At 37.3% G+C, this 12762-nt stretch overlaps 1 non-coding gene across 1 annotated transcript; it reads left to right on the plus strand.

Annotated features, from left to right (window-relative positions):
• Positions 1-7722: 7722 nt before the first annotated feature.
• Positions 7723-7826, plus strand: LOC127741773 (small nucleolar RNA R71). The gene has a single exon (XR_008002979.1). It is a non-coding gene; the product is annotated as a small nucleolar RNA R71 (small nucleolar RNA).
• The last annotated feature ends 4936 nt before the right edge of the window (positions 7827-12762 follow it).

Consider the following 12762-nt stretch of genomic DNA (forward strand, 5'->3'; position numbering starts at 1 on the left):
AACTATACTTCTCACTGAAGAATATAGCGCGGTGCTTCAAAAGGGGATCCCACCAAAGCTTAAAGATCCAGGAAGTTTTGTAGTTGCTTGCACCATAGGAAAAATGACATTAGACAAGGCTCTTTGTGATCTCGGAGCTAGTATCAACCTGATGCCCCTGTCTATGATGAGGAAGCTTGCTATAAAAGAACTCAAACCCACCAGGATGTCACTAGTCATGGCTGATAGATCGATCAAGACACCCAATGGAATTGTGGAAAATTTGTTAGTGAAAGTTGGAGAGTTTATCTTCCCTGCAGACTTTGTAATTTTGGACACCGAAGAGGAAGGGAACAATTCAATCATATTGGGAAGGCCATTTTTAGCAACTGCAAGAGCTATAATTGATGTGGAAAAAGGGGAAATGATCTTCAGAGTACACAATGAGCAAATGGTCATAAATGTCTTCAAGTCAATGCAACACCCCCTTGAACAGGAGGATCACTTAAGGGTGGACATGATTGAAAACATGGTAGAAGAAATGTTAGAAGCCAATCATCATGAACAAGAAGAGGAAGGTGATCAAGAGACAACAAAGGAGCAGGTAGCTGAAATTTCTACTAACCAAAAGGCGAAGCCAGAAAAAAAAAAAGAAGCGCAAAAACAAGAACTGAAGCCACTACCAAACCATCTCAAATATGCATTCCTTGGCACATCAGAGAGTTTCCCAGTGATCATCAACTCATCCCTAATAAAAAGGGAAGAAGAAGAACTTATTGATGTACTCAAAGCCCACAAGGATGCACTAGGATGGACCATTGACGACCTGAAAGGCATCAGCCCAGCAATATGCATGCATAAGATCCTCTTAGAGGACAATTCCAAACCAGTGGTTCAACCCCAGAGAAGGCTAAATCCCACTATGAAAGAAGTCATCCAAAAGGAAGTGGTGAAGTTGTGGAATGCAGGGATAATCTATCTTATCTCTGATAGCTCATAGATAAGCCCAGTCCAAGTGGTACCAAAGAAGGGTGGAATGACAGTCATTGTTAATGAAAAGAATGAACTCATTCCCACAAGAACTGTAACAGGATGGAGGATGTGCATTGATTACAGGAGACTGAATGATGCCACCCGCAAGGACCATTTCCCTCTTCCCTTTATTGATCAAATGCTTGAAAGATTAGCTGGCCATGCTTACTATTGCTTCCTTGACGGCTACTCCGGGTATAATCAGATAGTGGTGGATCCAAAAGACCAGGAGAGAAGACCTCGTTCACATGCCCATTTGGAGTTTTTGCCTATAGAAGAATGCCATTCGGGTTATGCAATGCCCCAGCCACTTTTCAAAGGTGTATGCTTGCAATTTTTTCAGATATCGTCGAAAAGTTCTTAGAGGTCTTCATGGACAACTTTTCTGTTTTTGGTGATAATTTCAATGCTTGCTTGCAACATCTAACTCTTGTCTTGAAATGGTGCCAAGAAACTAATTTGGTTTTGAACCGGGAAAAGTGCCATTTCATGGTACGAGAGGGGATTGTTCTTGGTCACAAAGTTTCAAGAAAAGGGATAGAAATTGACAAGGCAGAAGTGGAAATCATAGAAAAGCTCCCTCCACCAACTAATGTGAAATCTGTTAGAAGTTTCTTGGGGCATGCAGGATTTTATAGAAGCTTTATCAAGGATTTTTCTAAAATAGCTAAACCTTTGAGTAATCTGCTTATGATTGATACTCCTTTTGTTTTTGATGAAAATTGCCAGCATGCCTTTGAAACTTTAAAAAACAGACTCACAACAGCACCAATCATCACACCCCCAGATTGGGAACTACCTTTTGAACTCATGTGTGATGCAAGTAACATTGCAATTGGCGTTGTGCTTGGACAAAAGAAGGGAAACTTGCATCATGTCATATATTATGCAAGTAAAGTATTGAATGAGGCTCAAAAAAATTACACCACAACAGAGAAGGAATTGTTAGCTGTAGTTTATGCATTTGATAAGTTTAGATCATACTTGATAGGATCCAAAATTGTGGTTTATACTGATCATGCTGCCATTAAGTATTTAATGTCAAAACAGGATGCTAAACCAAGACTTATCAGGTGGATATTACTCTTACAAGAATTTGATATTGAAATAAAGGACAGGAAGGGCACTGAAAACCAAGTTGCTGATCATTTATCAAGACTACCACAAGAAACAATTCAAGAAGCCTCACAGCCAGTGAATGAAAGCTTCCCAGACGAACATCTGCTACAGATTCAACAAGCACCTTGGTTTGCTGACATAGCAAACTACAAAGTAGGAAGGAAGATACCTCAAGAATTATCTAAGCAACAAGTGAAGAAGTTAATCAATGAAGCAAGGAAGTTCTTGTGGGATGAACCTTTCCTGTTCAAGAGATGCTCTGATGGAGTAATTAGGCGATGTGTCCCTGAGAGTGAAATAAGAAATATACTGTGGCATTGTCATGGCTCAGCCTATGGTGGACATTTTGGCCCAGAAAGAACAGTTGCAAAGATACTACAGAGTGGGTTCTATTGGCCAACTATCTTCAAAGATGCTAGAGAATTTGTCCACCAATGCAACGAATGCCAGAGAACAGGAGGCTTGACGAGAAGGAATGAGATGCCTCAAAACTTCATTCTGGAAGTGGAATTATTTGATTTATGGGGTATTGATTTCATTGGACCTTTCCCCCCTTCCTATTCTTTCAGATATATTTTGGTGGCAGTAGAATACGTATCAAAGTGGGTGGAAGCCATAGCCACAACCACCTGTGATGCACAGATTGTCCTTCAATTCCTTAAGAAGCACATTTTCACTAGATATGGAGTTCCCAAGGGTCTTGTGAGTGACGGTGGTAGCCATTTTTGCAACAAACAGATGGAGAAGCTCCTCTATAAATACGGAGTGATTCATAAAGTAGCCACGCCATATCACCCCCAGACCAATGGACAGGCTGAATTAGCAAATCGGGAATTGAAGAAGATCTTAGAAAAGACAGTAGGAAGTTCAAGAAAAGATTGGGCTCGGAAGCTGGAGGATGCACTCTGGGCATACAGGACAGCTTTCAAAACTCCCATTGGGAAGTCACCATTTCAGCTATTATATGGCAAATCATGTCACCTACCTGTGGAGCTTGAACACAAAGCTTTTTGGGCTACTAAACTCCTAAACCTTGACTCTGAAGCAGCAGGTGAGAAAAGGTTGTTGCAGCTAAATGAGCTGGATGAATTTAGATTAGAAGCCTATGAAAGTGCCAAGATATACAAGGAAAAAGCCAAGAGGTGGTATGACAAGAAGGTCATGAAGAAAGAATTCAAACCTGGGCAGCAAGTACTTTTGTACAACTCAAGGCTCAAGATATTTCCTGGCAAGCTTAAATCTAAGTGGACTGGTCCATATTTGGTAACCAAGGTTTTCCCTTATGGGAGTATTGAATTGCTGGATGAAGGAACAAATAGTCAATTCACAGCAAATGGTCACAGAGCAAAGCTATACTTAGGAGGACATTGGGACAAGGAAAAAGAGGTTCAGAGCTTACAACGTCCTTGAAGCAAAAATGAAGAATGTCAAGCTAGTGACATTAAAAGAGCGCTTGTTGGGAGGCAACCCAACCTGAGGTAGTTCTTTCCTTTCAATGCTAGTTCAATAAAAAGATTAAGTGGATTCACCTGCAATGCAAGGAGCTAAGTTTGGTGTTGCACACCAAAATAATTTAAAGGAGAATGAAGGATTTTAAGTTTGGTGTTCCACCAAAAAAAAATCTAATTTAAAAACACATTCTCACCTTCTGCATAAAGGATTGCTAGCTCCGAGCAATCATATGAATCATTTAATCATTGTCTGCTTCTACTTTGTAGATTTATTACTTTTAGCTAAGACACTAGGAATTCATATATGATCAACTCGATGCATCAGAGGCATTGGCAAGGGACTAAGTTTGGTGTTCACACACCAAAGTAAGTTCAAAAGCCTACAAGAAGGTCTTGCACACTAACTAGTTACCTAAGGGCTTGAGAAACAAGCAACTTCCATTAACTCTGCAGGGATTCAAACACTTTCTTGGGAGGACTTAACACCATCAGTTGAGAGTAAGAAGAAGAAGCCACCAAAAGGTTGTATTGTCACTTAACTCCATTAGCATGCAAGTTTTTTAAATTCGAAGTTTGAATATGCCCATCTTAGCAGTAACTGTTAGTTCAGTAGTTATGCATCTTAAATATTATTGTCAATAAGAATGCCAGTCTAAGTGTGCTTGTTTGTTTACCTTCACTTAACTAATGCATGCTCTGTTCCCTAAGCCCTTTCAATTCAATAAAAGAAATGTTTGAAACATGAAGTAAAATGGTTCATTGTTAGCTAGGAGTCAAATAATAGTAAGTGGTGGCATGTATGTGTGATTGTGCGGTAACTCATTGTTAGTGAATAAAAGGAATAGACTGTTCTCTTTTAAGTAGAAAGTAGCTCACTGTATATGAATCTCAAATAAATAAAAAGTCCTTGGCTGAAAAGAAAAGAAAAGTGGAATGAGAAAAGCCAAAAATGGCAGCAACAAGAACAAAAGAAAGAAGAAATAAAGCTAGACACCAATAGCTTGAACCTTAGAGTATATGCCTGTGGTGTCTTTGTACTAGGATCTGCTTGGATTATTAAGTTCTTTGGAGTGCATTAACACTCGATAACTTGGGTTAACTAACCCGGGATTATCAACTGAAAATCCACCATCAAGAGCAACCTAACTACAAGGCATTTAGTGACCCAAAGAGGTGCTGGGCATCAATGCTCTATGAAGGAATGCAAGCCAAGTGTCTAAAGTGAATAATGTGTCAAGCACAAATAAAGAAAAGAAGCTTGTTACACATGACACTGAATTAAAGCTTATAAAGAAAATTTTTAGTAAACAAGGACAAAAGAATAATGAGAGGTCATAGTAGTGTGTTGCTTGATGCTTAGAGGAAAATTTCTAGGCCTACAAGTCAAAAAAGTGAGTAGTTACATATCTGCATAAAACCCCATGAGCTACCAATAATACTCTACTAACATGAGCATTCTCTTCCTTTTTCACTCTTTCTTCTCAATAATTCTCTTCTTGCTTGGGGACAAGCAAGTTTTAAGTTTGGTGTTGTGATGACAAGTCATCTTAGCCTAGTTTTACTAGTCTTTTTCTTTGTTTTCATTTAGTTTTATGCACTTTCTTAAGCCATAAGTAAGCCAATTGGGTTGAAATTCATGTTATCTTTGACTCAAACTATCATGTATAAAATGATGCATTTTCATGAGATTTTGTGCTATAATTGTCATATATTATGGAAAAGAAACAATCTCATGATTTGAAGCATAGCTTTGATGTTTTTGATTGATTGATGATAGGTGAAACAAAGCTTGGAAGGAGGTTGCAAGAAGGGACTTGGAAAGAGAGATTTACGTTTGAGCTAACGTTTGAGGAAAACGTTAACTCAAACATGAAAAGAAGATGAAGAATGCCCTAGAAGAAGCCAACGTTTGCGCCAACGTTTGCCTCAAACGTTGAGGCAAACGTTGGCTGAAAACAAGCCCCTGGGAGAAGCAACGCCTGCGCCAACGTTTGCCTCAAACGTTGAGGCAAACGTTGGCTGAAATCAACACCCTGGGGAGACCAACGTTTGCGCCAACGTTTGCCTCAAACGTTAAGGCAAACGTTGGTTGAAAGAAAGAAAGGGAGGAAGGCAACGTTTGAGCCAACGTTTGCCTCAAACGTGAGGTCAAACGTTGGCTATATCTTAGCAAGGAAGAGATCCCTGATTGATGATGATTGATGAGCCACGTTTGCGCCAACGTTTGCCTCAAACGTTGGGCCAAACGTTGGCCAAAAAGGGAGCATGGGGGAGCCACGTTTGAGCTCACGTTTGACCTCAAACGTTGAGCCAAACGTGGATGACAGCATTTTGGGCCTAGCTGCATAATTGTTCACATGGCACGTTTGAGTCAACGTTTGCCTCAAACGTTGGCTCAAACGTGAAAGCTACATGGCCCGGTTCAAGAATTGATTTCTTCCCAACACCAAGAGCAAGCAATAGAGGCATGATTCAACCCAATTCCATCAAGGCCAAGGCCCAAATCAAAGCTTAATGATAATTTGAAGAAAGTGTATAAATAGCTTAGGATTTGAAGATTTTGGGGAGCTTTTCTTTTTGGAGCTTTCTTCTTAGAATTTTTAGAGAGCTTTTCTTTTAGAATTTTTATAGTGCTTACGGAGGAGAGCTTACTTTGCATTTTAGAGAGTTTCTGGGAGGAGAATTGAATTCTCTTCCTCTGGGTTTTATTGTTTTCTTTTCTGTAAAGCTTTACTTGAGTCTTGGGTGTTGAGAATTGAGGAAATTCTGTCTCAATCTCACCTTGAGATCTCTCTCTGTTTTGAGCTACTGCACATTTGAGAAATTGACATTTAAATTCCTTTATTCCACTGCTTGATCTTCAATTCTCTTGCAATTGTTTTCAGAACTTGGATCTAGGAAGGCATTGAGATCTAGACTTAGTTATCTAGTCTCTTGAGTCCTGAGATCTGGAATTTTCATTTTAAACTTCACTGTTTAATTGCTACACCAAGCTGATTTTCATTTTTGTTTAAGATCTGGTTTAATTGAATCCATCTTCTACTCTTCCGTTTGTTGAATTTTACTTTCCTTGGTTAATTTCTGCAATCCCATATCCCTAACCCATTTAAGTTTCTGCAATTTACATTTCTTGCAATTTAAGTTTCTGCAGTTTACATTACATGCACTTTAAGATTCAGTTCTTTTTCTTTTTTTTTGTTCCCTTTAATTTCTTGCAAATCACCCACTCCCCTTTACATTCTTTGCAATTTAATTCCTGTCAACACAATTTCACACAACCAACACTTGTTTGCTTGACTAAATCAACCACTAAACTAAAGTTGCTCAATCCTTCAATCCCTGTGGGATCGACCTCACTCCCGTGAGTTTTATTACTTGATGCGACCCGGTGCACTTGCCGGTGAGTTTTGTGTCGGATCGTTTTCTGCACATCACATCTTCATCCTCTTCTGAGGAGGAATAGTTTTCAGAGCTCATGAATGGCAGAAGGAGATTTAGTAGAATCTCTATAGTCTCTATATGAGCCTCAGATTCTTTTAGGTCCTCAATGGGGAACTCCTTCTTGTTTGAGAGACGTCCCAGGAGGTCTTTCTCACTAGGATTTTCGTCCTTCTCCTCCTATTGCAATCTCCTTTTTGATTCTCTTCTGTATTGCTTGGGAGAATACTGGGAGGAGTTTCAATGACTTTCTTACTCAGCTGGCCCACTTGTGCCTCCAGATTTCTAATGGAGGACCTTGTTTCACTCATGAAACTTAAAGTGGCTTTTGACAGATCAGAGACTAAGTTTGCTAAATTAGAGGGGCTCTGTTCAGAATTTTCTGTCTGTTGCTGAGAAGATGATGGAAAAGGCTTGTTATTACTGAGCCTATTTCTTCCACCATTTTTAAAGCCTTGTTGAGGCTTTTGTTGATCCTTCCATGAGAAATTTGGATGATTTCTTCATGATGAGTTATAGGTGTTTCCATAAGGTTCACCCATGTAATTAACCTCTGCCATTGCAGGGTTCTCAGGATCATAAGCTTCTTCAGAAGCTGCCTCTTTAGTACTGTTGGATGCATTTTGCCATCCATTCAGACTTTGTTTTCAAAAACTCAGTTAGACCATAATAGAATATATCTAATATGGTCCACTCTGAAAACATGTCAGAAGGACACTTTTTGGTCATCTGCTTGTATCTTTCCCAAGCTTCATAGAGGGATTCACCATCTTTTTGCTTGAAGGTCTGAACATCCACTCTAAGCTTGCTCGGTTTTTGAGGAGGAAAGAATTTATCCAAGAAGGCCGTGACAAGCTTATCCCAAGAGTCCAGGCTATCTTTAGGTTGTGAGTCCAACCATGTTCTAGCTCTGTCTCTTACAGCAAAAGGGAAAAGCATGAGCCTGTAGACTTCAGGATCAACTCCATTCGTCTTAACAGTCTCACAAATCTGCAAGACCTCAGTTAAAAACTGGTAAGGATCTTCAGATGGAAGTCCATGAAACTTGCAGTTCTGTTGCATTAAAGCAACTAATTGAGGTTTCAGCTCAAAATTGTTTGTTCCAATGGCTGGAATGGAGATGCTTCTTCCATCAAATTTGGACATTGGTTTTGTGAAATCACCAAGCATTCTCCTTGCATTATTGTCGTTGGGTTCGGCTGCCATCTCCTTCTCTTGTTCAAAAGTTTCAGAAAGGTTGCCTCTGGATTGTTGTAATTTAGCTTCTCTTAGTTTCCTCTTCAGAGTCCTTTCAGGTTCTGGATCAGCTTTAACAAGAATGCCTTTTTCCTTGTTCCTGCTCATATAGGGAAGAAGATAACAAGAAAAGAAAGAGGAATCCTCTATGTCACAGTATAGAGATTCCTTTATGTTAGTAGAATAAGAAGAAGAGGGAAGAAGAGTGAAGAATAATGGGTGAGGAGAGAGGTAGTGATTTGAGATGAAGAGAGGTGAAGAGAAGTGTTAATAAATAAATAAATAGAAAAGGAGGAGAGATAGAAAATTTCGAAAATAATTTTGAAAAAGTAGTTAGTGAATTTCGAAAATTAAAGATAAGATATAATTAAAATTAAAATTTAAAACAATTAGTTAATTTAAAAAAGAATTTTGAAAAAGGGATGAGATCTTTTCGAAAATTAGAGAGGGAAAAGTAGTTAGGTATTTTTGAAAAAGATAAGAAACAAACAAAAAGTCAAATAGTTAGTTGAAAAAGATATTAAAGTCAAATTTGAAAAGATAAGAAGATAAGAAGTTGGATAAGATATTTTGAAATCAAATTTTTGAAAAAGATAAAATTTTGAAGAAGATATGATAAGAGATAAGATAAAAAGATATGATAAAAAGATAAGAATTTAAAGAAAATGATATTTTGAAAAAGATTTAATTTTCAAAATTAAAATTGATTACTTGACTAACAAGAAACTAAAAGATAAGATTCTAGAAGTTAAGGATTGAACCTTTCTTAACAAGAAAGTAACAAACTTCAAATTTTTGAATCAATCACATTAATTGTTAGTAAAATTTCAATTTTTTTTTTAAAAGATAAGAAAAAGATTTTGAAAATAAATTTTTAAAATTTTGAAAAGTATAAAAAAAATGAAAAAGATATGATTTTTGAAAAAGATTTTGAAAAGATAAGATTTTTTAAAATTGAAAATTTGACTTGACTTATAAGAAACAACTAATTTTTAAAAATTTTTGACCAAGTCAACTCAAAATTTTGAAAATTTGGAGGGAAATAAGGAAAATATATAAATTTTTTATTTTTTAATTTTTAATGAGGAGAGAGAAAAACACAAACATGACCCAAAACATAAAAATTTTGGATCAAAACACAAGATGCATGCAAGAACACTATGAATGTCAAGATGAACCCCAAGAACACTTTGAAGATCATGATGAACATCAAGAACATAATTTTGAAAAATTTTTGATGCAAAGAAAACATGCAAGACACCAAACTTAGAAATCTTTAATGCATGGATTCTAACAAACAAAAAATGCATATGAAAAAAACAAAAGATGCAAAACAAGAAAACATCAAGATCAAACAAGAAGACTTACCAAGAACAACTTGAAAATTATGAAGAATACCATGAATGCATGAATTTTTGAAAAATGCATAATAATTTTTTTAAAACATGCAATTGACACCAAACTTAAAAATTGACTCAAGACTCAAACAAGAAACACAAAATATTTTTGGTTTTTTTATGATTTTATGATTTTTTTTTGGTATTTTCTTTATTTATTTTCGAAAAAAAGGATAAAAAAATTTTTTGAAAAATTTTTGAAAACAAAACAAAAAGAAAATTACCTAATCTGAGCAACAAGATGAATCGTTAGTTGTCCATACTCGAACAATCCCCGGCAACAGCGCCAAAAACTTGGTGGACGAATTGTGATTCGTAGTCCTTGTACTTGTATGAAATTTAATTGGAGATAATAGCTCTTTACTATGTGTGGTCACAACTCCATTCAACTAACCAGCAAGTGTACTGGGTCGTCCAAGTAATAAACCTTACGTGAGTAAGGGTCGATCCCACAGAGATTGTTGGTATGAAGCAAGCTATGGTCATCTTATAAATCTCAGTCAGGCAGGTTATAATTGATTATAGATTTTCGAATAATAATAAATAATAAGCAGGAAATAAAGATAAATAATATAGGATAGAAATACTTATGTAAATTAATGGTGAGAATTTCAGATAAGCGTATGGAGATACTGTGCCCTTTCTTTTTCTACTTTCCTACTTCTTCCTTCAATCCTTCTTACTCCTTTCCATGGCAAGCTGTATGTAGGGCATCACCGTTGTCAATGGCTACATCCCATCCTCTCAGTGAAAAAGGTCCAAATGCTCTGTCACAGCACGGCTAATCATCTGTCGGTTCTCAATCAGGTTGGAATAGAATCCATTGATTCTCAATCATCTGTCACTAATGTCCAGCCTTCAGGAGTTTGAAGCTCGTCATAGTCATTCAATTCTGGAATCCTACTCGGAATACCACAGACAAGGTTAGACCTTCCGGATTCCCATGAATGCCGCCATCAATTCTAGCTTATACCACGAAGATTCTGATTAAGGAATCTAAGAGATATGCGCCCGGCCTAAGGTAGAACGGAAGTGGTTGTCAATCACGTGCGTTCATAGGTAAGAATGATGATGAGTGTCACGGATCATCACATTCATCAAGTTGAAGTGCAACGAATATCTTAGAATAGGAATAATGAGAATTGAATAGAAACAGTAGTAATTGCATTAAAACTTGAGGTACAGCAGAGCTCCACACCCTTAATCTATGGTGTGTAGAAACTCCACCGTTAAAAATACATAAGTGAAAGGTTCAGGCATGGCCGAATGGCCAGCCCCCTAAAATCAATAGTCTCCTCAGATGAAGAATAAAATAAAACCGAGACCAAAGATGTCTAATACAATAGTAAATTATCCTATTTATACTAGACTAGCTACTAGGGTTTACATGAGTAAGTAATTGATGCATAAATCCACTTCCGGGGCCCACTTCGTGTGTGTTTGGGCTGAGCTTGATCTATCCACGAGCTGAGGCTTCTTTTGGAGTTGAATGCCAAGTTGTAACGTGTTTTGGGCGTTCAACTCCGGGTCGTGACGTGTTTCTGGCGTTTTATTCCAGACAACAACATGGAACTGGCGTTGAGCGCCAGTTTACGTCGTCAATTCCCGAATAAAGTATGGACTATTATATATTGCTGGAAAGCTCTGGATGTATACTTTGCAACGCCGTTGAGAGCGCGCCATTTAGAATTCTGTAGCTCCAGAAAATCCATTTCGAGTGCAGGGAGGTCAGATTCCAACAGCATTAGCAGTCCTTTGTCAGTCTCCTATCAGAGTTTTGCTCAAGTTCCTCAATTTCAGCCAGAAATTACCTGAAATCACAGAAAAATACACAAACTCATAGTAAAGTCCAGAAATATGAATTTAACATAAAAACTAATGAAAACATCCCTAAAAATAGCTTGAACTTACTAAAAACTACCTAAAAACAATGCCAAAAAGCGTATAAATTATCCTCTCATCAAATAACACCATTATAAATCTCCTATACATGAGGAACACTACATGACACATTGAATTAGATAGAATGAAGTTGTTATAAAACAATTTCTCTTAATTTTGGGCCTTTCAAACCAATGAAAAACATACACAAGATAAACTGAAATAAAAAAACTTAGAATTAACCAATATTATAACAATTAATAGTGGATTTCATTAACCAAAAAAGAAAAACATAAAAAACAGCAACCGGAATACTAAACATAGACGTTCAACAAAGTTCCAAAATACATTTAGTCAGAGTAGATTTAAATGTCAATTATTTCTAAACCGGAAACATCCCTTCAAAATACTTGAGTGTAGACCTAACTGTGATCGGGTGTGGTGTTCTTGGGATTTGCGATTCTCTCCTAACCAATAGATTTCTAATGCCATGTTCAATGTCATATTTTGTCAACACAAGCTCTCTGTACCTGGAATTGATGAGTAACTCTCTTTCCTTTAAATTGTTAACCAACAAAATTAGGTTATCATCCACGAATAGTATTAGATTTTCCCTGATGCTTCGACTCACAAACCTATAGTATTGCTCTAATATTTTGTTTCCACCGCCGTCCTCATTCAAGTGCTAAATTGATGTGACATAACCAAATTCATTGTGTGTATGAGCAAGGAGTGCAACTTTGTGCTTGTGGGTTAGTAAATTGTGAACCGTATATATTGCACCTACTGGAATAGACACCTCACTAAAAGATTCATCTTCGACACTGTAACATAAAACAGACTTAGGTGTAGCATAACTATCTCATGTACCAGTAATCCAATATGCGTGGCCATTATGAAAAACAGAGTTAGGGTCAATTTTTTCTACATCAGGGAGACAATTAACACAATGAAACCATGTAGAATGCCTTGAACAATATCTAGAGAAAATAACGTAGGCATCAGCTATGTCCCTTTTGCACATATGAATGATGTTGTATGGATCTGTGTTTGGGACATGACCGAAATCATATACTGGGAAATATGATCTACCGTGGTCCCTGTGGAGGTCGGAAATTTCTCTAGATTGTTGTGTTGTTGGATTCCATACCAAAAGTCTTGTGTCGTCTTGTCCACAGGAGAACTTGAAACATATGATCCCGTTTGACCCTCCCACAATACAAAACTAC

The sequence above is a fragment of the Arachis duranensis genome, chromosome 9, assembly GCF_000817695.3.
Source record: "Arachis duranensis cultivar V14167 chromosome 9, aradu.V14167.gnm2.J7QH, whole genome shotgun sequence".
NCBI classification, from domain to species: domain Eukaryota; kingdom Viridiplantae; phylum Streptophyta; class Magnoliopsida; order Fabales; family Fabaceae; genus Arachis; species Arachis duranensis.